Genomic DNA, 27,276 nt, shown 5'->3' on the forward strand with positions numbered 1-27,276 from the left:
GCCCCCCTTCTTCCGAAAAGATAGGGGATCGAAATCTTCGTCCATAAAGAACCTCGTATGTGGCCATTTTTATGGTGGCTTGGCAAGTATTATTATAAGCGAATTTCATAAGGGGTAGGTACTTATCCTAGCTTCCTGCAAAATCCATCACATATACCCTCAACATGTCTTCCAATATTTACTTGAGCATTTCTGTTTGACCATCTATTCATGGGTGGAATGTCATACTATAACTGCGTACCCAATGCCTTTTGTTGAATTTTCCAGAAGCGAGATTTAAATCTGGCATCTCGGTCTAATACTATTGCCTTTTGTTGAATTTCCAGAAGTGTACCCAATACCGTTACTGATGAATATTCATTTTTAATGTTAGCAAGAGTAGCTTAGTTGGGAGATTGTTAGACTGAAGATTTGAAGGTCACACGTGTTTTATCCACGTTCAACGCACCTAATACAAGTTTATTACCGGACTATACAATCTAAAAACATAACTTGCTTATTCAATCTAAAATTAGTGATTATTTCTTTTTTAAACATAATCAATTAGCGGAAATACCTTTACTTATGAATTTTCATTTTTAATATTAGCGGGGATAGCTCTGTTGGGAGAGCGTCAGACTGAAGATTTGAAGGTCGTGTTTGATCTCCACGTTCACCGCAACTGATTCTAGTTGCATAACCCGACTATTCAATCTAAAAGTAGTCATTGTTCCTTTCTGAAATCTCAATGAATTATCGGAAATACCTAACGTGTTCTAGTTCACTGCACCTTATACAAGTTGGATAACTTGAATCTTATTAAAAATTAGTGATTATTTCTATTTAAAATTTCAATGAAGTAGCGAAAATACCTTTACTGATGAATTTTCATTTCTAACAGTAGTGTGGATAGTTCAGTTGAGAGAGCGTTAGATTGAAGATTTGAAGGTCTCGTGTTCGATCCACGTTCACCACACATGGTTCACGTTGCACATAGTGTGGATAGTTCAGTTGAGAGAGCGTTAGATTGAAGATTTGAAGGTCTCGTGTTCGATCCACGTTCACCACACATGGTTCACGTTGCACAATTTGACTATTCAATCTAAAATTAGTGATCATTTCTTTCTAAAATAAATTAATTAGCGAAAATATCTTACTTAAAAACTTTCTTTTTTAATGTTAGCACGGATAGCTCAGTTTAGAGAGCGTCATATTTAAGATTTGAAGGTCACGTGTTCGATCTCCACGTTCACCGCACCTGTTTCTATTTGCATAACCTAACTATTCAATAAAAAAATTAGTCATTATTTTTTTTGAAATCTCAATGAATCAGCGAAAATATCTTTACTGATGAATTTTCATATCGAATGATTGCTGGGATAGCTCAGTTGGGAGAGCGTCAGACTGAAGATCTGAAGGTCACGTGTTCGATCCACGTTCACCACACTTGGTTCACATTGCATAATTGACTATTCTTTCCAAAATTAGTGATTATTTATGTTTAAAATATAATGAATTAGTGGAAATACCATTTTTTATCCAACTGGCATAGGTTGACTAAGTTGCATAACTTGCCTATTCAATCTAAAACTTGTGATTATTAATTTTTTTATGTTATCTGGGATGGCTTAGTTGGGAGAGCATTAGATTGAATATTGGAAGGTCTTGGTTCGATCTGCATTCATTGCACCATATAGTTTAGTTGATTATTATTTCTTTTTAAAATATAATGAATTATTGGAAATAGCTTTACTTATGAATTTTTATTTTTAATGTTAGTAGGGATAGCTCAGTTGGGAGAGTATCAAACTAAAGATTTGAAGGTCACGTGTTTAATCTCCACGTTCACCGCATCTGTAACTATTCAACTGGATTATCACATTAACCATTTGAATCACCTCAACCCCACTTGTTGAACTTCACCAAATGTCTATAACATAACACTAACAAAGGTACAAAGTAACACTAACAAAGTCTTTTTAATCTAAAATACCATTGAACTTGACCATTATAGTGCCTCTCAAACGTAGGTAAAGTTTAAATTCGAGTCTCCTTGTCAAACTCACTCGGGTGCTCATCTCAACCATGATGGCGTTCAACAAAAGAGACCTCGAAAATAGCCGGATTATCGCATTAACCATTTGAATCACCTCAACCCCACTTGTTGAAATTGAAACAAATATCTATAACATAACACTAACATAGATACGATGTTCATAAAAGTCTTAATCTAAGATACTATTGAACTTGACCATTAAAGTGCCTCTCAAGAAAAGGTAAAGTTTAAATATAATTGGTGACAAAAGATGAAACTATAAAATAAAAAGAAATAAGAAAATAATATTCAATTTCAGAGAATCAAACCAGAATCTCCTAGGTGAAAGCCAAATATCCAAACCGTTGGACAACAATGAATTTTTGGTGTAGTTGTCCTAAAGTCTTTTGTCTAATCGCTCAAGAGTTTTACTATGATGTTTTGGGTAATGTCTAACTCTTCGACACGTCCTTTCATGTGTGTGATAGAGTTCTCAGAATTACCGCGACGTTTCGAGCTGTTCGATCGTGTGGCTCTTTCTTCAAAACGGTAAACATCAAACATCAAACATCAGGTCTTTGATTGGCAACCCATCCAAAGGATTGTCGATTGCATCGATTGGATCAATAGTCTTCCCATGAGTTTATGGTGCATGACCCATTTTTTATAGCATTCACCTTCGAGTGCCACCATAGTTTTGCATCGTCCATGAGATGCATTGCGACCAACGTAACTCTTAGGTCCTATGAGCAAGTAACAGTAACCTTCAAGTATTGTTCTACGTAAAAAATAAAGCTTTTTAATTCCTTAGCATCCCGGTTTACATTTAAGGGGTTGTGTTCTTGGATTTTAAGTTTGTTAAGCCCACATGAACTTGGCTTGAGGTGTGGTTCTCTACAGCCCAACTTGTCAAACTCACTCGAGTGCTCATCTCAACCATGACGTCGTTCAATAAGAGAGACCTCGAAAACGACTGGATTATCGCATTAACCATTTGAATCACCTTCTCATCTCAACCATGACGTCGTTCAACAAGAGAGACTTCGAAAACGACTGGATTATCGCATTAACCATTTGAATCACCTGCTCATCTCAACCATGATGTCGTTCAACAAGAGAGACCTCGAAAACGACTGGATTATCGCATTAACCATTTGAAATTGAACAAAATATCTATAACATAACTCTGACAAAGGTACGAAGTTCATAAAAAGTCTTTTTAGTCTAAGATAGAAACTGTAAAATAAAATGAAATAAGAAAAACGCTCCATCCGAATTTCAGAAGATTATGAATGATATTTTCAATCCTTTCAAAAAATTTTGATAGTTTATATTGATGATGTGTTGATATTTTCTAAAACCATTAAGATCAACACTTTAAACATCTACATACATTCATTAATGTAATCAAAAGAAATCAACTAGTTGTGTCCATACCCAAAATCAAATAATATCAAACTCAGATCCGTTTTCTTGGATTTTAAATTTATCTATAATCTTGTTTCAAACAAAAAATAATTTTGCTAGATAGAAGTAAATTTTGTTGTGGTTTGATTTTAAAATTCTACCTATAAAAGAAGTTGAAAACATCTTGGGAGATTACCTATGGGTGAGTTTCTAACAAAGTCTCTCTTCTCTCCTCTGTCTTCTTAAACTCATACTAATCCAACCAATCATTTGCATGGACTCAAAAGTTCAATTACCTATAAAAGAAGTTGAAAACACCTTGTGAAAGTCTGTAAGCATACTACGACCTCTAGCTTTGCAAAATCCAGCGTTGTTGACGCTTATCAAAATCGCTGCCAAAATAAAGTTTAACAAGTGGTTCTATGGTGTAGTGGTTAGCACTTTCGACTTTGAATCTAACGACCTGTGTTTAACTCCCGATAGGTAATCCACCAATTTATACAAAATTGGTCCATAGTCGATTCGGTAGGGTCACTTTTGGACCGATAATCTGTAGAAGGGGTCACTAAGATTGAGATCATACAAAATGGGACCATAGCTCAATGTTAGAGCATTTAATTGCAGATCAAGAGGTGACCAATTCGAACCTAGTTGGGCCCTTCTATCTAGGATAGAAATTTGTTACACTTTTTGGACCGACACTATGTCTACGGGGTCACTAAGGTTAAAATCGTACAAAATGGATCCATGGCTCAGTGGTAGAGAATTTGACCGGTCACCCGTTTGAACTTGGTTGGGCCCTTTTATTTTACACTTTTGGATTGACACTCTGTAGAAGGAGCCACTAAAGTTAAAATCATGCAAAATGGGTCCATAGCTCAGTGGTAGAGCATTTGACTGCAGATCAAGAGGTCACTAGTTCAAATCTGGTTTACTCCCGACCACCGAGTGTCTAAAGGGAAAAGAAATAAGAATAATTACCGATTTCATGTACATTAAGAAAAGAGTGTGGTATCCAAGCACCCACTATGAACATGGTTAAAAACTTACAATTAGTCAACTTTGTACTCACTCCATGTTTTCCATATCTTTCATTTAACTAAGAGTAGTTGCCCAACTTACAATTAAACAACACCAACTATTTTTTATGTTTTAAAATTATTTTTTTCAACATTTCCCTTATTTTGTACGATGAACCTATAAACTCTATTTCGAATATAATGTAAATATATATATTCATTATATTTTAATTCTTTTTTTAATCCTACATTGATATATTCGTAATTTCATGTAGTCTTCCTAAATTTGCCGGCGACATTGTTTGTTGTCGAGCTTGATAATGTGAGTTTGTAACCCATCCGTTAGGGTTCTTGGAATGATTCTCTAGATTATCCCTTCCATGTTGGGAGTTGGGCCATGGGTCTTGGGTGAAGGAACCGTTGGTTTACTGCCTCTAAGAGTTAAGGAAGCATCTTGAGGCTAGTTTCACATAGTATCATTGTCTTTGAGATAACAATTCTTTTCTATTTTATCTAAATTTTTTAAATATGGGTTCATTTCCAAATGCATGCTAACACCCTTATTGTTGAATAAATGACATGAAACTTTCACATAGTAACGTTGCCTTTGCTCCTATTGGTGGAAGGATAATGTTGGATCGATATGACAACCCTAGAGGGGGTGAATAGGGTTTCAACAATCTAATTATTAAATTTTTTTTTTTAATAACAATCAAACTTGATACCCTGCAATAAAACTGAACAATAATTTAGAACTTAAATAGGAAAAGGGTTAGAAAATATAACACCATCGTTTTATAGTGGGAATTTGAATAAAACTTTGAATAAAACTTTCTAACTCTTTCCTCAGATCAGAGCCCAACCGCTACACCACTCTTTTTACGACTGCAAGAGCAAACTCAATCCTTTCCACAGCTCATATCAAACCGGTACACCGCTCTTTTTACGAGTTCAAGAGAAAACTCAATCCTTTCCACGGCTCAGGATCAAACCGGTACACCGCTCTTTTTACGAGTTGAAGAGCAAACTCAATCCTTTCCACGGCTCAGGATCAAACCGGTATACCGCTCTTTTTACGAGTTCAAGAGCAAACTCAATCCTTTCAACGACTTAGGATCAAACCAGTACAATTGTCTGAAATCTTATAGAAACACACCACAACACTCTTAAATAATAGACATCTCTCTAAGGAATAAGATAAAAAAAATAGAATTGGAAGTTTTGTAGGGAGCAACAATGGAGGCTTTTTAAAAAAAATTTAGATCGAGGGAACAAATGTTCTGTGTGTTGTGCTGTGAAAAATACTAATAGGTGATGAGTTTAAATAGCAATCAAGTTGTAAAAATAGGAATTGATACGGACCACTAAAACGTGAACCGAAACGTGCGAAAAATAATATTTATTTATTTTTAAATTTATCATAAAAAATTATAGACCACATGTTTCATTTATATATATATATATATATGTATATATATATATATTATTTTAAATAAATATTAAAAATATTTTAAATTCATTTTATTATATATATATAACCTATTTAAATGTAATACTATAAAAAAAATGTTAATGAAAACTGTGAGTAACATTTTAAAAATAATTAAAAGTTTTATAAATCTAAATGAAATTGAAATGATTTTGTAATTATCTTTATGAAAACTAAATGAAATCATTATAATTTCTTTCCATTTAAAAGTAATAACTCGTTTTCATAAATAAAATCATTATAATTTTTTTTTCATTTAAAAGTAACAACTAGTTTTCATAAATGTAAATGAAATCTTTATAATTTCTTGCCATTTGAAAGGTAACCGAAAACTTTTATAAATGTAATTGAAATGATTTTATAATTTAAATAATGGAAAACTTTTATAAATGTAATTGAAAACTCCACCTTATTACTCAACCAAATTTATAAATGTCATACTTCGATTGGTTTATGATGTCAATTTTGCCGCTAGTCTATGATGTCAATTTTGTCACCACATCATCAATTTTTTCACCATATCATCACGTCAGGTATCTTGTTTTGAATTTGATTGGTCCATAGTGTCAATTTTGCCACCACATCATCACGTCGGGTATTTGTTTTGACTGGAACTTCTTCGTTTTATCTCTAATTTGAGTGAACCAAAAAAGACGTTGAAATCGTTGTTCCCAACCTTACACTGTTGACAAAAATACTGAGAATTGTTAATAATTGAAGGTAGGTTTGTTATCATCAAAAGATTAAGGAAAAAAAGCCAACAGATAATAGGTCGATTATACCTATAGGGTAGTTTTAAGGGTGACAACGAGACTAATTTTTTTTTAGTTAAAAATTAGAATTATAACAATCTGCCTAAAACCCTCAGACTAATTTTGCTTCATTTCTAAATGCAGGCAGACAGTAGAAAAATGAAAACATGTAAATTGTAAACTCGAACATTTCAAAGAAATAAATAAGTTTTGATGGTACCAATGCTAACCCAAAAACAATCAAACCAAATTTATTTAAAACATAGAAAACTTCATGTCTCCATCTTGTAAGGCCAATAAACCAAAGGGCCTAATATAGTAGAGAAATAAAAAAATGTTACCCTCATCTGTGTTGTGCTGTGCCATAAGTGATCCATAAGTGATCCATGGATGTTGACTTTGACCAATTCCTACTATTTTTTTTTTCTATATTTTGAAACTATTTTAAGCACTCTTCTCTTGTACTCCTTATAATTTCTACCTTTTAAGGTTGTAAATATTTGTGCACGGGTGACTATTATGATTACATGTCAACCGAGTCAAGTGGAAATAAATTTTGAAGATGAAATTAAAGTATTAATTTTGATGTCATCTTTACCTGAGTTTTGGGATATTGTTATTAATGAGATTCAATCTAATGCCATTAGTAATTCACAATGATAATATTCAAAATACTTGACAAAAAAGAATGGTCAACATAAGATATTTGAAACAAATAAATATTTTTGTCCTCTATGATATATCAAATCACGCATTTGAAATTCCTTAATAATAAACCTGAAGTCTTACATCTTTTATAGAGAAAAGTTCCTCGAATAGAAGTCTTATTAGATACTTCTAAGCATTTAGAGATCAACTAGAAACAAAGCTAAACATTCTAAAAAAAATTAGGGGTTAAACTTTTAAGTTAAGGTAATATAAGAAACTTATGATTTTTATATTATCAAGAGTTTAATTGAGCTAGGTCGATTCAATCTAGTGGACCCAAGAATTGAACCAAATCAAACAACCTAGTTAGCAACATGATTTAGTGGAAGCATTTTCACGCAAAGTAGAAGCAACAATGGAGGGTTTGAAATAATATAGTTTTCACCCCTTGTTTCTCGAGTGAATAATGAAATAATATAGTTTTCATGTTAAGTTTTGCACGGAAGAAAGAAAGACTGGGATGTAAAGTATTATTTCAATTTGTTTGTAATATACAACAATATATAAATTAACTATAAGAAATATATAAAATTACATGTTCTCCAAGAGCTTCAATCAACATTGAAGGGATACTTCTGCAACCACTCTAAAGGTGCTCAAGATCACAACGAGTTAGATAAAACAGCTCTAGAACTTTGAATCCAATAACTTGAGTTTGACTCGTGATAGGATCTCTCTTCTTGTGGAATCTGCATAAAATAGGAAAACCATTCCAAAATAAATTTTTATAGGGGATTCTATGGTGTAGTGGTTAGCACTTTGGACTTTGAATCCAACGACCTAGATTCAACTCCTAGTAGGACCTTTATGAAATGACCTTGATGCGAAAACACAGAATAAGGAAGGACAACACAAGACATTTTAAAACAAAAGGGTGTTACCTAGCATTCGATGCGAAAACACAAATTTTCTTGAGGCATAAGGTGTAACTTTCTTGAGTTATTTCGAACTTGCTCCGCTTCATGCCTTCCAATGCCTTCCAAGGCTTCATGAATATGACCTCCGTAATCATTTGAACCCATAATAACTAGCTTGAGTTTTAGGTTCCGAACTTGCTCCAACCAACTTGAATTGAATTTATTCTCATGTCATATAAAATAGACCTTACAGAAAATAGTTGGTAATTTGGAGCATGTCTAAGCCTTGAGCTAGGATATGACTTCTTGTTTGATTTTTAGGAACTAAACCTTAGAGGTTGTCATGTCATGCATCGTATTTTAACCATGAAAACTCTTCCGAAGTAACTCTTAATTTTCTCCCCATGAGTGCATAGGTGGCGTTGTCATAATCGTGGCATCCTGCTAGCAAATCGTGGTGCAGGGAATCTCATTTAGGTGAGGGAGATAATAAGTTCATCATGGAATCCTGCTCATGGTACATATACCATAGCATCCCACCTAAAGAGAAATAGGGGCCTCGCGGTACACTTCGTGAAGTGAGATAATGGTTACTTCAGGCATGGATCCTAGCAACTTCTTAAGCATGATGTTTGCATTAACCTAGGTGTTTTCTTGGATTCTTGGTGATCCTAGGTTTATGCATAACGTCTTGGGTCAAGCTTGGAACTTATAAGTTCTTAGGAATAGCCCAGCATTATATTGTGCACGTAGTATCTATTACAGACCAAGGGTACATCTGGGGAATCTATTATTTAAGGGATACCACTTTAGTTATCCTAGGAGGTAAAGTTATATGGATCGTGATGAGCATTTTCTCCCATATCTTGGTTTCGCTAACTACAGTTTTCTAATAACTCCCAAACTTCATTACCTTATATAACCTCTCGGGATAAGGATTCATACAACATTTCATAAAATAAGATCTACTGAGAAAACCCGAGAAAAGGTCAAATTTTGAGTTGACTTGGACAGTTCAGTTGAACTGGCCGTATCATCGTTTTCTTCCTCTGAATAGGAAGAAGATGCGCATTTTTCGCGTCGCCGCCATCTGAAACTCGGCCTGTACAGCCATATTACAGCGTTTCTCTCCTCGATTTCTTCGTGAAACTTAAAGATGGATGTTACAAGAAAGGGCGAGGGATTTATTTGATAACTTCTCGTGGATCGTAGCCTAAGATATTCGCTACCAAAGTTCATCCAAAATCTGATTTATCGCTTGAGATAAAACAAAGGATTTCTTATTGGGTAGCCGATTCTAGGGGTTTCAAGGCCCTATTTCTTCATTGAACCTCTTCCATATCCTATCTTCAGGCTAAAGGAATTGGTTTGGAGGAACGTCTTTGAGTGTAGGACCTTAATTTCCAGAAATCGTTCTCGGTATGCAACTCACTCGAAACGCCAGATTTTCGATCATGTGGGTAGCTTATTCTACGACGTTTCAGCTCTCGATTCCTTCATCAAGTTTACTCAACTTCTTCCTCTGAAGCTAGAGGAATCCTTAATGGAAGGAAAAGAGATCGTAGATAGGAATTTTGACTCTTATCCCCAATTTAATTTCGAAACCTATTTCCTTCAATTTGGCACGCTCTCGAGGTTATTTTTCTTCGTGGTCTTCTATGGAAGCATTCCTTGGAGGTGCAGAAACTGATTGGAATCATTCTTGCTTGATGAATCATCATGTATCCTCGAATTGGATTTTCAAGTTTTTCTTGAAGTTCTTCAATGGCTGATTGAATTGGGGGAATGGTTTCTAGGCATTTTCAGCACTCTATTCCTTCATAGAACTTGTGGGTAATCTTGTTGAGAAACGGTAGGAATAAGTTTGAAGAGAAATGGTGGAGGATTGCTCTCGAATTTGGAAGAAATCTGAGAGTAGGAGACCCATAATCTAAACGTTTATTGTCTTCGATTGGGGGATCGACCTTTCTCGATTCTTATTTCGTATTGTTGCTCCTACTTAAGACTTTATAGGAGGAGCTTAAACCGACATTGAGAGCTCCAGAATTTCGTTATTTAGAGATCGAACTTTCTGGATAATTTTTTGGAGATATCAACTCCGATCATAGCCTTACCGACCTTGGCTTTGAACACTAGTCATTGGATGTGATGATCCGTGCGTGATCGTTCTAGATCATATCAAATTTTTTAGGAGATCCGACGATTGAGATTTGAGTTCGAAAGATTTTGCTCGGATGGTCACGGTAGATGCTCTTATTCTAATTAGAGTGGCATTTCTGTAATTATCCATTCTTCCAGGAGTATTTTGGTAATTTGCCACTTTCCGAATATTTTATTATTATTTTTCTCGAAAAATCCATAATTTTTCTACAAATTTCTCATCGCTTTTTTATCATTTTTCCCTTTTTTTTGAATCTTGAGATTCCTTCTAGATAAGGAATTACAAATCCGGAAAGATTCTTGATAATTGATAAAATGACTTTTTTGCCCTTTTGATTTACTTTTTCCTTTCTAATCCTTTTCAAAAGGCCTTTAACTCCTTGAAATCACTTGTTAGGGTACACGAGTGACTTGACTAAGTCCTTTGTTCTTGCTCAATCCTTTAATTTTTTTCCTTTCTATCCTTTGGGTCTTTCATGAGTGGCTTATTCTTATGGGAGATAATTTCCTTCATTTTTGGGGTGTTACATATACATACTCGTTACAACCACAAAATAAGAAGCAGACTCAAAAGAAGAACAAAAAATACTAGATTAAAAACATAGCTTAGTCCATGGCCCACACTCCAAAGTCCGCTCTCATCCACGACCAACTCTTAGTTACTTGAAAAAAAATGATAAACATGGAGTGAGTAAAACTTAGTAAGTAGCCTACTAGTAGGTTCTTAATCACGATTTTAAGCTAGGATATTATTTCTTGTTATGTTTTGAGGATCTTATACTGATTTTGAAAACCTTCCCCTAAAATAACCTTCAATTTTCTCCCCATCTATCTTTTTTTAAACACTTTTGAAAGTTAAAGAGTAGTTTTGAAGTTTTTTTTTTTTTTTTTTGAAAATTCAACGGTATTTTTTTTATAATAATTATGATTATATTTTTTATAGAGAAATTGCAAAGTTCAATGGTATTTTTTATTAATTTGGATTATAATTTAAAAAAAAAATACAAATTTTTGTTGATTAAGTTAATATTAATTTCGTATTCTTTTTAATTAATGTATCATTGTCATATCGGTGTCCTAGTTTTTTAAGAATGACATGTTACCATATCTATTTGGTATCATATTTATTTCTAGTATCTATATCTCTCTTTTTTTTTTTTTTTTTTTTTTTTTTTTTTGTGACCCTGAGATATTTTGCTTTTATAAATAGATATCTTCACGAAAATAAGTTTAATTTATGTTGAGATGGAGAATAAAAATTGACGTTGATACTTGGGACTTTGATTCCTCTTAGTGTGAAGCTTGCATCTTGCAATTACTTGGGTAGAGAATGTGTTTCACTTAAATTTCACTCAAGAGAAAATAATCAAATAACGAACCATATTTTTAGATATAATTTAAGATTACCTATTTAATAAAACTCCATCCAAACTTCTACTCATAAATTTAATTATTATTTGTATACAATTGTTAATATGTAAGAAAATACACGTACAAAATGTTTATACTATTGGTAATACATTAGTCTTGGTTGTTTGACTAAAACAATGCAACCATTGTCCAAACTAAAGAATTTGATTCGAAGCTATTTCCTAATAGAGGGAGGCTCAATTAGACTTTGTTGTAAGATTCGACCATATCAATTTGAATAGCGTTCTCCAACTATAAATATTGAACTCCAAAGTATTCACGAGCAAAGTAAGTTTGTTGAAACTATCTATAAACGTGTTCCAAAGTGAGTCGTGGAGAAGATTTGCCTTAAAATCTAGTTCCAATTAAGGATGTCAATGATGAAGAAGTGCAAGCTGTTGGAAGGTTTGCCGTGGAAAATTTCAGAGGTGGTAGATATAATTTAATTTACAAGCGTGTGGTGAATGGTCTTTTCAGTCCCATATAGGCTTTGACCCCAAATTTTATATTATTGTGATAGAAGCTATAAATGACAATAACATTCATTGGTCAGATATTGCAATTGTGAAGAAGTTCCGTTATATGCATCGGACGCTACCGCCATCCTATAAGCTCTTATCTTTTGTGGAATTCTTCAAATTCCCTCTCCATAAGTAGCAGTATAACTACTAGATTGCTTTTTTTACTTACAATAAGTCCTCTCTCTATATGTGCTTCTCGGACATTACTCTCTTTTATCTATAAAAATGGCATAGCCATAATGATATAATAATCCTTATATAAGTATCTTTCATAGCCATAATGATATAATAATCCTTATATAAGTATCTTTCCTCTCTCTATATGTGCTCGTGGGACATTACTCTCTTTTATCTATAAAAATGGCATAGCCATAATGATATAATAATCCTTATATAAGTATCTTTCCTCTCTCTATATGTGCTCGTGGGACATTACTCTCTTTTATCTATAAAAATGGCATAGCCATAATGATATAAATCCTTATATAAGTATCTTTTCTTTTTCTCTCGTACCCACCTTATACATAACATTTTAAATTAACTCATACTTAAAAATATAATTTCTCTCTTTTGGAGATGCGGGGTATCAATCCCCGTACCTCTCGCATGCTAAGCGAGCACTCTACCATCTGAGCTACATCCCCACAATCATTGCATCACAAAACCCTAAATTTCCCGTCATCAATAATAGTGAAAATGAAGAAATATTGCTACCCAACATGTCATGAATAAGGAAAAAGAAATAATATATTTTTAATAATAGATAATCTTATTTCTGGAGATGCGGGGTATCGATCCCCGTACCTCTCGCATGCAAAGCGAGCGCTCTTCCATCTGAGCTACATCCCCTTGATTTTTACATCATAAAACCTTAAATGTCCCATCATCAATAATAGTGAAAATAAAAAAATATCAAAATATTAACAAATAGTTTGGTTTGGTGATGCGAGGCATCAATAATTGTGAAAATGAAAAAAATATAATAACAAATTAAATACTTTCTTTTGGAGATGCGGGTTATCAATCCCCGTACAACTCGCATGCAAAGCGAGCGCTCTACCATCTAAGCTACATCTCCACAATTTTTACTTCACAAAACCCTAAACTTCTCATCATGAATAATAGTGAAAATGAAAAAATATCGCTACTCATTATGTCATAAATAAGGAAATATTGAATAGAAATAAAATAGTAATAACGAATAGTTTCTTTTGGAGATATGGGGTATCGATCCTATCCCCATACCTCTCGCATGCTAAGCAAGCAATCTACCATCTAAGCTACATTCCCACAATACTTATATCAGAAAACCCTAAATGTCCCGTCATCAATTCTAGTGAAAATGAAAAAATATCTCCGCTAATTATGTCATAAATAAGGAAAGGTTGAATAGAAGTAAAATATTAATAACAAATAGTTTCTTTTGGAGATGGGGACATCCCCACAATTCTTGCATCATAAAACCCTCAATTTTCCATCATAAGCTACATCCCCACAATTCTTGCATCGTAAAACCCTAAATTTCCCATCATTAATAATAGTGAAAATATAGAAAATCTAGAGATGCAGGGTATCAATCCCCATAACTCTCACATGCAAAGCGAGTGCTCTACCATCTAAGCTATATCCCCACAATTCTTATGTCACAAAGTCCTAAACATCTCGTCATCTGAAAATGAAAAACTATCCCGGCTCATTATGTCCTAAATAAGAAAAAATTGAAAAGAAATAATATATTTAGTAATCGATTCAATTGGAGATGCAAGGTATTGATCCCCGTACTTTCCATGATAATTTCAAAGCAAATAGAGAGTTATGATAAGTTAAGGTTAGATCAACTTTGAGTTCAAAGCAACAAGAACCAAAGACTGGTGCGAAAATTCTATGGACTAGTCGAAGTTATCCACAAGATAAGGAAGACATCATTTAGGATCCAATTGCTCCTATGGATACAGACTAACCCTGTTGTCCACGTAAGTAACTTGAAATGTTATTATTCCGACCAAGAAAACATCAAGTAAAAGCAGGTCGTATGACGTCATGCAAAGAAGAAATTGTTTCAAGCGAAGAAAGTAGGAAAGACACCAACAGAGAAGACTTGAAGAGTTAACAAACTGTGAAGTGATTTTCAATAGCTCCTAGTAGGTTGGAAAAGACTCCTCAATATTGAGATCAGCTAGAAGCGCATCGCGAGACCTAAAGTCAGCCTCATCCTACAACGTTGAGTTTATGAAGAGCCGGTTGATAGAGATATTGACAAATTGTGTAAGGGCAGATGTCGCGGTCATGATTGGCCAAGGCATGTTGCCTGTGGCTGCATGTTAAATGTCTCAGCTATTCCTGTAAACGATTTGTGGTTCATGGTGGCATGCTCATTCCAAACACATTTTACTTGCTTTCATCTTAGATAGGCCTTTACTATTATTGTTGTGCCAATACGGGGTGTATGATTAGTCCACAAAATCATATCTAAACCCATCAGGACTAAAATGTCCCAAAATGTACTATAGGAAAACGTGACCAGTTGTTGTTTCTTCACTTTTAGCTTATAACATTGCTTTATTTGAAATTGTTTTGAATGTATTTCCTCGCTCACGTTTTCTAAAATATTTCTTCTAAACGTGATTCGAGCATACACTGCTATTGTTCGTTTAGTCTAAATTTTGCATGGTTGACTTGTTCATTGGATTAGAACAAATGTCACATAATCATTGTCTCACTACTGCAAGAGTGCGATTGTGACACTTGTCTTCCGTTCAGTTGTGGGCCGCATCTTCTGACTAGTTACGTGAGTTTGGCCTGGAGCATACGTGTAGGTTGAAAAAGAAATTGTTGGATGCGGACTGCGAATAAGGGTTGGGCCACGGAAGGTTTTTTTTTTACCACATATGGACTTTGGGCTAGTGAGTCTTAAATTTGGGTTCGTTTGAAAATTTTGGGTTCATTTTTTAGTTCAAACGAACCCAAATTAAACCTACTAGTTCTTTCTTCCTTGCACGACTCACTCCTATTCTCTGTTCTGCCTCTTCTAGCTTTGTGAAACTTCTTTAAAGGCCAATTTTCTCCGATTATTTGGGAGCATCTTCCTTAAAAGGATTGTGACCACAGATTAAAAGGATTGTGACCACAGATGACCTATGTAGAAAATTTGTACCCCCTTTCCTAAAACCTTTAGCGGACAACATACCCAAAACAGATACGCTGACTAGACTGCGCTACACCTCGTCTCACCCCCCCTCCCCCGGAGCATATGGATCCACCCAATCGATTAACATTCAAACCAAACTCGCCCATCCTTTTTGGCAAAGGGACGCGAGAACCAATCTGAGTAATCTACAGTGGGGAGACCCCTTAAAGCAACAAGCGAGAATGGCTAGATTGAAAGTAGGGTTAAAGAAAAGGCGAGTATGAAAAGACATATCGCATAACTGTCCCTGTAAGCAGCTTCATTCTTTCTTGATCTATGAACCAACTTTATGAAAAAAATCAGTCTTTCGGCTGAAAGTGTGACTTTTGGGTATGGATAAGCAGGACCTCTTGGTTCGGGAGAAACCGGAGATGTTGGCTAAGAAAGCTAAGCAGGCAAGTACAGGACGGACAAAATGCACATAGAAATTGATTGACATGATCCCTCTCCCTCTCTCTTTGGCTAGTTGGCTAGTTGCAAAATAAGCGGGAAAGCATACCAGGTAGGGAAAGAAAGGCTGCTCGATCTCCTGTAAGGCCAACCCTCAACGGCGAGCTCACCAGGCAATGCTATAAGTCCGATAGAAGTCCAAGGTTTAATCTACTACGGACCAGGAAACTCTTGGAGGAGCTAACGTGAAATGAGAAATACATTCGATTACGGCAACTAATAGATAGTGAACTTTTTGGTAGACACTAAATGATCCCTTGGCTCGAGAAAGAAAAGGAAAAGGTAGTCGTACTCCTACCTTTTCCGTCGGACGATAGGAAAGTTTGAGCTGAAAGATTTAATCACACCTGATAAGAAAGGCGGGCTTAGCAGGTTTCTCCAAACGTATAAACAAAAAGAAGAAGCAACCAGTCCTAAAGAGGATACCGATACGCATACATTCTCGCATGGAAGAACATAGCTGAACCGGATCAAGGGTCCTAACCTAGTCCGACTGACCTTCTTTGGCTGGCCCCCGCCCCTTGTAACAAGGTCAACGTGTACGTGCTTTTTCCTTTCGTTTAGCGAGATAGCTTACCAGCTCTTTCGGCTCATAGCAGTAGTATGAAAAGTGGAATCCTCATCATGAGTCGAGTCCGCATTGCCATACGAATCGACATCGGCCAAACCAAGAGCTCCTATTTTTTCTTTAACGCAAGCGGATCTAACAGTTTCGATAAAACCAACATCTTTTAAAGATGGAGTCGCTCTACCTTGATCACAGTGGACATATGCAGCTCTCGCTTTACCTTTGTCTACCGTGAAAAGGAAAGTTCCCTCACGATAGGCCCTCCCAGCTCCCGAACGTCTTTCTATCAATCGAGAGAGGTATAGAATAGTACAACAAACCAACAAGACAAGAATGGACTCATAAGATGGGCGGTCAGGGAAGCGATTTCATTTGTGTTATCCGCCAAGGAAATGATTAAGGAATTCTCTATACACGGCTGAGAGATGACCGTATTGTTGCACATCCTGAATAAAGTACCGCAGGCAAGCGATGCTTTTTAAAATGAAAGCTTGTAGAACTCAGATTCACTTTTTCTTCGATTCGTAAACTTCGGATCTGATCTTCCTTTCGTCTCCGGGTGACTGAGAGAGAGTTTAGGCCTGGCGTGCATCTGATTCGGTCAACAATAAGGTACAAAGCGGATTGATTAAATGGGCTTGAAGTTTCATTATCGTTAGGTCGAAGATCTCTACTAGGTTTAGTGCACTTTGGTTATTGGGAATGTGACCGTAATCGAATGTCTTTTTCATTCGACATTCTCTCTTACCAAGCACTCATACTTGCCAGGGTTGAGGAGACAGTCCTTGAGCTAATTGGGTTTCGAGATTGTGTATACGTGAAAAGAGCTCGCTTTCGACTTTCTCCTTGGCATTTTGTGCCCGGTTCTAGTTCAGGAAAGGGTCTGATCTCTTTCATTGGAGCACATTGATGCCGAAGGAGCCTTCGGAACCGGTGGAGAGGCTATGATGACTTCAGGCTATTCAAATAGCATGACCGATACCACAAAGAAAGGGTATCTAAGTCACACTAGTGGAATAGCTTTTTCATAATAATTATCTCGATATATGATACCAAAAACCTGCCTTATGACTGATAAGGTAAGGGGTTTCAAAAGACAAAAGAATGACAATTCTACGTGTGATAGAAAAGGAGATCTTTTTTTTTTTTTTTTTCAGTGTGTGCGGTTCGCCTGCCTTCCTGACCACGGATAAGCTATGGGGCTTTGCACTTCGGCCCCTGAGAATACCACATCAAGGTGACAGGATTCGAACCGATGGCTCTCTGAAACTTCTTCATCGGTTATTTGGGTGCATCTTTCTTAAAAGGATTGTGACGATAGATGACCTATGTGACGACAGTGGACAACATGCCTGCCTTCCGGACCACGGATAGACTACGGGGCTTTGCACTTCGGCCCCTGAGAATAACACATCAAGGTGACAGGATTCGAACCTATGGCTCTCTGGAACTTCTTCATCGGTTATTTCGGCGCATCTTCCTTAAAAGGATTGTGACAACAGAAGACCTATTTGATTGAAAAGTTCCTAGAAAGAATACAATAGAACAAAGGATTGTGACAACAGATGACCTATTTGACTGAAAAGTTCCTAGAAAGAATACAATAGAACAAAGGATTGTGACAACAGATGACCTATTTGACTGAAAAGTTCCTAGAAAGAATACAATAGAACAAAGAATTGTGACAACAGATGACCTATTTGACTGAAAAGTTCCTAGAAAGAATACAATAGAACAAAGGATGGTGACAACAGATGACCTATTTGACTGAAAAGTTCATAGAAAGAATACAATAGAACAAAGGTTGGTGACAACAGATGACCTAAAGGATTGAGACAACAGGGCCTAAAGGATTGAGACAACAGGGATTGTGACAATAGATGAACAGATGACCTAGTTCCTGACCTAGTTCCTAGAAAGAATACAATAAGTAATGTGACAATAGATCAACAGATGACCTAGTTCCTGACCTAGTTCCTAGAAAGAATACAATAAGTAATGTGACAATAGATCAACAGATGACCTAGTTCCTGACCTAGTTCCTAGAAAGAATACAATAAGTAATGTGACAATAGAAAGAATACAATAAGTAATGTGACAATAGATCAACAGATGACCTAGTTCCTAGAAAGAATACAATAAGTAATGTGACAATAGATCAACAGATGACCTAGTTCCTAGAAAGAATACAATAAGGAATGCTCTTTTCGAAGTCCGGCTCGAGACAATTTTCTTGGTTCAATGTTTAAAACTCACATTTTAAATCATATTATCTTACATAATTCATTTTGATATAATATTGTTGGGGCATTTTGAGAATCGAACTTGAGACCTCTCACACCCAAAAGGATAATCATACCACTTAGACCACATACCTTTATAGCAAATCTATAATTCTTAATTGCTAGTCTATATAATTCTTAGTTGGAGGGGCATTCCGAGAATTGAACTCGAGACCTCTTGCACCCAAAGCAAGAATCATACCACTAGACCAAATGCCCTTATTATGGACTATAGACATATATCGTGGAGTACACAAGTAAATGATATTAATAAGAGCATTATCTTTCTCTAAGGCTCATCTTTTGAGAAATGAACATAGGGCATTCCAAGAATTGAACTCGAGACCTCTCGCACCCTAAGCGAGAATCATACCACTAGACCAAATGCCCTTTCTAAAAAAAATGCAACATTTTTAACTCCTACTCAATATATTTTTTTCTCTCAAGTTTGAAATCTATTTTCTTGAGCGGTTGTTGGACTATAAAACAAAAAGTTGATGGTCTAGTATTTTACTTGTAAGTAAGGCATGTAATGTTGAATTGTTCTATTATGCAAGTGTTATCGAATAAACTACAACCCAACAAATGAATCAAACTAATCAGTTTGGGTTGGGTTGGATTTATTCGGCTCAGTTCGTCAGTTTGTTTGATTTAATTCTTCTATTTTGCTTCGTATGACGAGAAAATGAAGTTGTATTGAATGTACCATAGTTTGATTTATGACAAACTCATATGAAATATAATTGCATTAATAGTACGAAGAGTTTGAGTCTGTAAATATTTCATGAACTTAAGTGCAACTCATGCTTCATTAAAGACGAGATAAACTTTAGTTAAGTAACTGGAACTTTAAATTACTTCATGTGGAGCTTCAATTACTCTTGTTAGCTACTATCTTTAGGGTTTACTAATTAGACACGAGTTCTTTGATTTAGGGGATTGTTTTATGTAATTTTCAACTACAACTTATGTTTTCAAATTTTTAGGTCATAATTTAGGTAGTGGTTGTATATTATGGATGAACACTAGAGTTTCTATCCCGTTCACCACAACTACTCTAGTTTTTGTTTGAAGGCTATAATTGTCATCTATGTTGTATGGCAATAAAATTTGTTTAGATGAAATTTTAGTTAAAGTTGCATATTTTACTTCTTGCGAGTAAAAAATTTGTTTCTTAGCATAATATGAATTTCATTGTAGAGTTATTAGGAATAAGATGGAGAAAGAAATTTTCTTTAAAATAATAAACAGACCAAAGTTCATCTTTGTTGTTGTCTAATTGTGATTTTGCAAAAAGCTTAACTAATATGAAATATCAAGGTAATTCAAGAATATATATTCACACGTCATTCAAGATGACAATAAAATGGAGTTAAATTGAACGCAGTTGTAGTTTCATGTCTAGCATATTTGTATTAATGATATTAAAGAGAACTTCGTGTTTTATTAGAAGAGACCAACTTCCTTTAAGGTACTACGAGTTTAAACTACTTCCATTGTAATTTCAATCACTCCACAATGATTACAAATTTAGGGTTGGCTAATTGGACATCTATTATCAACTTTAGGTTATAATTTTGGTAGTAGCCATTATAATATTAATGAGCATAAGAGTTACAATTCTTTCATGGACCATATGTGTTATAGTTAAATGAATATATATATATTATGTATGTCGAGGTTTGGGTAAAGCACAAAGTAGTAAGGAACACCATTGTCAACTCTAGAGCCACCCACAACTCATGATGGAGACAGATGCAAAATATTTTAACATCCTTTGGCATCAAGATACAGGAAAGATGAACGCCGTCAAATTGGAAGCTTTACCTGTCTTAGGAGTCACAATGTGAACTCTAATCAAGCTGCAGCCTTGGACTAGCAAATTGTTTAGTGATAGTTGAAATGGATGACTTCGACGTCGTGTCAGGAATGAACGTCCTGCTGAAACACAAAGTCATTTACATGCCCCTAGCAAAATGTCTAGTAGTAATGGAGTCTAACCCGATGATCATCAGAAAAACATCCATCAACCAAGAGGGTTGAAAATGATGTCGATACTACAGTTGAGAAAGAATCATAGCCATGATGAATCTACGCTTGCTGCTACTGTTGTAATTAAAAAGGGGAGCTCGAGTGAGCCAACCTCAATAGAAACCTTGTTGCCACTACATGAACACCACCATGCAAAACAAGGTTAGAAATGGATTTATCCCCACCAGAAGAGACAAAAACAAGGTTAGATACTGAAGAAGGGAGACAGAAACAAACCTCTGAAGCAACACCTGTTCACACAGAAATATCATCTAGACGGATGAAGAGAAGGGTCAGTCGGAAGCGTCAACCACAATAATTTCAAGAAAAATAAAGAGTTCATATAAGTTAAGTTCAGATAAACTTCGAGTTCAAAGCAACAAGAACCAAAAACTGGTGTGAAAATACTATGGACTAGTTAAAGTTATCCATAAGATTATGAAGACATCATATAGAATCCAATTGCTCTTATGGATGCGGACTAACCTTGTTGTCCACGTTATTAACTTGAAACGTTATTATTTCGACCCAAAAGACATCAAGCTTTAGCAGGTGGTATGACGTCATACAAATAAGAAAAAAGTTTCAAGCGAAGAAAGTAGGAAAGACACGAACAGAGAAGACATGAAGACTCAACAAACCGAGAAGTGATTTCAACAGCACCTAGTAGGTTGGAAGAGACTCCTCATTATGAGATCAGCTGGAAGCGCATCGAGAGACCTAAAGTCAGCCTCATCCAATAAATTGTGTGGGGGCAGATGTCATAGTCATGATTTCCCAAGGCGTGTTGCCTGTGGTTGCATGTGCATGTCTTAGCCATTCTTGTAAACGATTTGTTGTCCAAGGCGGTTATTTGTGCAATGTTATTGTTTACCGATTATTTGGGCGACACGCCTTGAGCAATCATGACCGTCACAATTGGCTAAGACATTTGTTGTCCATATGTTATTGTTGTCCAAGAGACTCCTCATTATGAGGTCATGGTTGGCTAAGACATTTAAAGAAGTTTTACCTAGGGCAACTTTTATCACAATCCTCTTCTCGCTCTCTGAAACTTCTTTAAATGTTATTGTTCACTGGTTATTTGGGCGCATCTTCCTTAAAAGGGTTGTGACGATAGATGACCTAGGTAAAACTTCTATTGGGAGATCAATGCAATAGAGAATCTGTGTCCCTTTCCTGAAACCTTCAGCGGACAACATAACAAAGAGTTCCTAGAAAAAATATCATAGAACAATTTGTGTAATGCCTTTGAAGTTAGGCTCGAGACTCTATCTTGTCTCCCAAGAATATGGTTCATTCTCTATTCACATCGAAATTCTGCAATAGAAAGTGGTACCCTCATCTTCTTTTACAAAACTTTCTCAAGTCCTCATGGAATGATTTGAAAGTGGTAGCCTCATCTTCTTTTATAAGACTACCTCGACCTTCATGGAATGATTATGCTATGTTGATTCTTAGAGAAGGGAGTAGTGTCAAACTAAAGATTTGAAGGTCACGTGTTTAATCTCCACGTTCACTGCACCTGTTTCCATTTGCATAAGCTGACTATTCAATAAAGAATTAGTTATTATTTATTTTTAAAATATAATGAATTAGCAGAAATACCTTTACTTATGATTGTTTTTTTTTCAAATATTAGCGAAGATAACACAGTTTTGAGAGCGTCAGATTGAAAATCTGAAGGTCACGTGTTCGAATCCACGTTCACCACACCTGATTCACGTCACATAACTTGACTCTTGACTATTCAATTTAAAATTAGTGACTATTTCTTTTTAAAATCTCAATAAATAGTGAAATCTAAATTTAGTGATTATTTCTTTTTAGAATTTCAGAATTTTCATTTTAATGTTAGCGTGAATACCTGAATTGGGAGTGGGAGTGGGTCTGTAGTTTAAAATTTCAATGAATTAGCGTAAATAATTTTACTCATGAATTTTTATTTTAATGTTAGCCTGGATAGCTGAAGTGGGAGTGGGTCCAAGATAGCGTGGATTCCTAATTCTTTATTTCACTATAAATGCTCTATAAGAATTCTTTATTTGACTATAAATGCTCTGTAAGATATTTAGTAAAATGACTCATCTTATTGCATGGAACAATAAAATTGATGTTCGCGTAGGTGATGATTTTTCTGATTCGAGAACGAATCCTAAAGATTGGGATGATGATAAGAATCACGGTGTACATTCTACTTTCAATGTTGCTTAGTTGAGTCCTTTTGATGTAGGTGATGATTTTTCTGATTCGAGGACGAATCCTTTTGAAGAAGGGGATGATGATAAGAATCACGGTGTTCCAACTGGACCTATTACACAACCCAAGGCCAAGAAGATTCAACAAGCATTCATACTTCATCTACAAAATTGGATAGGCTAGGTTCAACCATCATTTCATGTGTTACAAGCTGATTCGATTGAGTCAAGACCATTTGGAGATTCAAAAGTAAATATTTGCACGGTTGAAGTAGTGGATGAAGTTGCAAGCATCATTTCATGAGTGGTTAGAAAACTTTATTTATTATTTTAATTTCATAAAGTTTGTAATGCTCAAATTGACTTCGTTTTCTGTGGAGATTTAAAGGGATCGAGATTAAATCACGAACATTAACTTCTTTGTTGGGAGACTATAAATATCCACAAATTATTATGTAAAAGCATATTTGTGATCAATGAAATTGATCTCTCAAGTTGAGACGATCCCCCTCATAGAAATCTGAGCATATCTTTGTCATTTCTAAGTTTCATGCAATTCTTGTGGTAGATTGCATCTTAGTCATTCAATCAAGCCTTGATCAAGTTGGATTGTGAAATGACTCAATTTAAAATAAGGTTCCAAATCTTGTTTCTCAATCTTCGATCTCATTATCTAATTTTAGCTTTGACTCAATTTAGAACAAGGATTCTTGTTTCTACAAAAGCTTGGCTCATTGGGCTGAAGATTTCGATTGGTCTATCATCCTTCAACGGGATCTTCTATCCCCATGACTTGCTCTGATGCGGTCGTTCTTCTAACGCCGATGACACGTCCAGTTGTCGAGATATGTAATGTGAGTTTGTAACCCATCCATTGAGGTTCTTGGAATGATTCTATAGCTTATCATTTCCATGTTGGGAGTTGGATCATGGGTCTTGGGCGAAGGAATCCTTGATTTACCGCCCTTCTAGTTGAAGGAAGTGTCATAAGGCTAGTTTTTTTTCAATTTTTTTTCAATTTTATCGATTTTTTTTAGTGATTTTATTTGATTTTATTTCAATTTTGTCAAACTCAATCAGGTGCTCATCTCAATCATTTCAACCCTGTTGGCGTTCAATAAGAGAGACCTTGGAAATAACCTGTAACTATTCAACTGGATTATCACATTAACAATTTGAATCAAATAAAGTGACATTAACCATTTGAATCACCTCAACCCCACTTGTTGAACTTGACCAAATGTCTATAACATAACACTAACAAAGGTACAAAGTAACACTAACAAAGGTACAAAGTTCATAAAAGTCTTTTTAATCTAAAATACCATTGAACTTGACCATTATAGTGCCTCTCAAACGTAGGTAAAGTTTAAATTCGAGTCGACTTGTCAAACTCACTCGGGTGCTCATCTCAACCATGATGGCGTTCAACAAGAGAGACCTCGAAAATAGCCGGATTATCGCATTAACCATTTGAATCACCTCAACCCCACTTGTTGAAATTGAAACAAATATCTATAACATAACACTAACATAGGTACGATGTTCATAAAAGTCTTTAATCTACGATACTATTGAACTTGACCATTAAAGTGCCTCTCAAAATGAGGTAAAGTTTAAATATAATTGGTGACAAAAGATGAAACTATAAAATAAAAAGAAATAAGAAAATAATATTCAATTTCAGAGTCTCAAACCAGAATCTCCTAGGTGAAAGCCAAATATCCAAACCGTTGGACAACAATGAATTTTTTGTGTAGTTGTCCTAAAGTCTTTTGTCTAATCGCTCAAGAGTTTTACTATGATGTTTTGGGTAATGTCTAACTCTTCGACACGTCCTTTCATGTGTGTGATAGAGTTCTCAGAATTACCGCGACGTTTCAAGCTGTTCGATCGTGTGGCTCTTTCTTCAAAAGGGTCAACATCAAACTTCGATCGTGTGGCTCTTTCTTCAAAAGGGTCAACATCAAACATCAGGTCTTTGATTGGCAACCCATCTAGAGGAGTGTCGATTGCTTCGATTCCATTCACCTTCGAGCGCCATGGGTTTATGGTGCATGACCAATGTTTTAAACCATTCACCTTCGAGCGCGACCATAGTTTTGCATCGTCCATGAGATGCATTGCGACCAACGTAACTCTTAGGTCCTATGAGCAAGTTCCTGTAACCTTCAAGCATTATTCTACGTCAAAAATAAAGCTTTTTAATTCATTAGCATCCCGAATTCCATTTAAGGGGTTATGTTCTTGGATTTTAAGTTTGTTAAGCCCACATGAACTTGGCTTGAGGCGTGGTTCTCTACAGCCCAACTTGTCAAACTCAATCGAGTGCTCATCTCAACCATGATGTCGTTCAACAAGAGAGACCTCGAAAACGACTGGATTATCGCATTAGCCATTTGAATTGAACAAAATATCTATAACATAACTCTATTCCATTGCCCAGAATCGAAATTAAGTCTCCTGGGTGAAAGCCAGATATCCTGACCGCTAGACGACAATGGATTTTTGGTGTAGATGTCCTGAAGTCTTTTGTCAGATCGCTGAAGAGTTTTAGCACGATCTTTTGCTTATTGAGTAACTCTTTGACACGTCCTTCCCTGTGTGTGTTAGAGTTCTCAGGGCTACCGCGACGTTTCGAGCTGTTCGATTGTTTGGCTCTTTCTTCAAAAGAGTCAATATCAAATGTTAGGTCTTTGATTGGCAACCCATCTAGGGGAGCGTTGATTGCATCAATTCCATCAACGATCTTCCCATGAGTTTATGGTGCATGACCAATTTTTTATACCATTCACCTTCGAGCACTACCATAGTTTTGCATCGTCCATGAGATGCATTGCGGCTAACGTAACTCTCAAGTCGTATGAGAAAGTTCCTGCAGCACTCAACTCTCAGGTCGTATGATAGAGTTCTTAGAGCTGCCACGACATTTTGAGGTGTTCGATCGTGTGGCTTTTTCTTCAAAAGAGTCAACATCAAACGTCAGGTCTTTAATTGGCAACCCATCAAGGGGAGAGTCGATTGCATCGATTCCATCAACGATCTTCCCATGAGTTTATGGTGCATGACCCATTTTTTATATCATCCACCTTCGAGCGCCACCCTCCATGAGATGCATTGTGGCCAACGTAACTCTTAGGTCCTATGAGCAAGTTCCTGTAACCTTCAAGTATTGTTCAATGTCAAAAATAAAGTTTTTTTAATTCCTTACCATCGTGGTTCCCATTTAAGGGTTTGTGTTTTTGGATTTTCAGTTTGTTAAGCCCAACATGAGCTTGGCTTGGGGTGTGGTTCTCTACGACTCTCCTTGTCAAACTCACTCTGGTGCTCATCTCAGTCATCTCAGCCATGATGGCGTTCAACAAAAGAGACCTTGAAAATGACCTTGTCACATTAACCATTTGAATGACCTCAACCTCACTTGTTGAAATCGAACCAAATATCTATGACATAACACTATTAAAGGTTCAAAGTTCATAAAAGTCTTTTTAATCTAAGATACTATTGAACTTGACCATTATACTGCCTCTCAAACCAACTTCATAAAAGTCTTTTGAATTTAAGATATTATTGAACTCATCCATTATAGTGCTTCTCTAGGTAAAGTTAAAATATAATTGGTGACAAAAGATGAAACTATAAAATAAAAGAAATAAGAAAATAAAATTTCATTGTCGAGAATCAAACTCGGGTCTCCTCGATAAAAGCCAGATCTTCTGTGTAATGTCTAACTCTTGGACACGTTTTTTTTATGTGTGTGATAGAGTTCTCAGAGATACCGCCACGTTTCTTGCTGTTCGATAAGTGGCTCTTTCTTCAAAAGAGTCAACATCAAACATTAGGTCTTTGATTGGAAACCCATACAGGGGAGCGTCGAGTGCTTCAATTCCATCAATGGTCTTCCCATAATCTTTTGGTAAATGACAAGTTTTTTGTACAATTCACCTTCAAGCGCCACCATAGTTTTGCATCGTCCATGAGATGCATCGTCCGTGAAATAGTTTTACATAGTAACGTTGCTTTTTGCTCCTATTGGTGGATGAATAATAGGTCGATTATACCTATAGGGTAGTTTTAAGCGTGACAACGAGACTAATTTTGTTTTTTAGTTAAAAATTTGAATTATAACAATCTGCCTAAAACCATTGGACTAATTTTGCTTCATTTCTAAATGCAGGCAGACAAAGTAGAAAAATGAAAACATGTAAATTGTAAGCTACATC

General features: G+C 35.7%; 5 non-coding genes across 5 annotated transcripts; 1 reads left to right on the forward strand and 4 right to left on the reverse strand.

Moving 5' to 3' along the window:
- The first annotated feature begins 1,352 nt into the window (after nucleotides 1-1,352).
- On the forward strand, nucleotides 1,353-1,425 carry TRNAF-GAA (transfer RNA phenylalanine (anticodon GAA)). The gene has a single exon. It is a non-coding gene; the product is annotated as a tRNA-Phe (tRNA).
- Nucleotides 1,426-12,908: 11,483 nt separating this feature from the next.
- TRNAA-AGC (transfer RNA alanine (anticodon AGC)) lies at nucleotides 12,909-12,981 on the reverse strand. The gene has a single exon. It is a non-coding gene; the product is annotated as a tRNA-Ala (tRNA).
- A 132-nt stretch (nucleotides 12,982-13,113) lies between these two features.
- Nucleotides 13,114-13,186, reverse strand: TRNAA-UGC (transfer RNA alanine (anticodon UGC)). Its single transcript has one exon. It is a non-coding gene; the product is annotated as a tRNA-Ala (tRNA).
- A 5,785-nt stretch (nucleotides 13,187-18,971) lies between these two features.
- TRNAP-UGG (transfer RNA proline (anticodon UGG)) lies at nucleotides 18,972-19,043 on the reverse strand. The gene has a single exon. It is a non-coding gene; the product is annotated as a tRNA-Pro (tRNA).
- Nucleotides 19,044-19,142: 99 nt separating this feature from the next.
- Nucleotides 19,143-19,214, reverse strand: TRNAP-AGG (transfer RNA proline (anticodon AGG)). Its single transcript has one exon. It is a non-coding gene; the product is annotated as a tRNA-Pro (tRNA).
- Nucleotides 19,215-27,276: the final 8,062 nt, after the last annotated feature.

This window comes from Cucurbita pepo, chromosome 16 (assembly GCF_057944985.1).
Source record: "Cucurbita pepo subsp. pepo isolate OVF chromosome 16, ASM5794498v1, whole genome shotgun sequence".
NCBI classification, from domain to species: domain Eukaryota; kingdom Viridiplantae; phylum Streptophyta; class Magnoliopsida; order Cucurbitales; family Cucurbitaceae; genus Cucurbita; species Cucurbita pepo.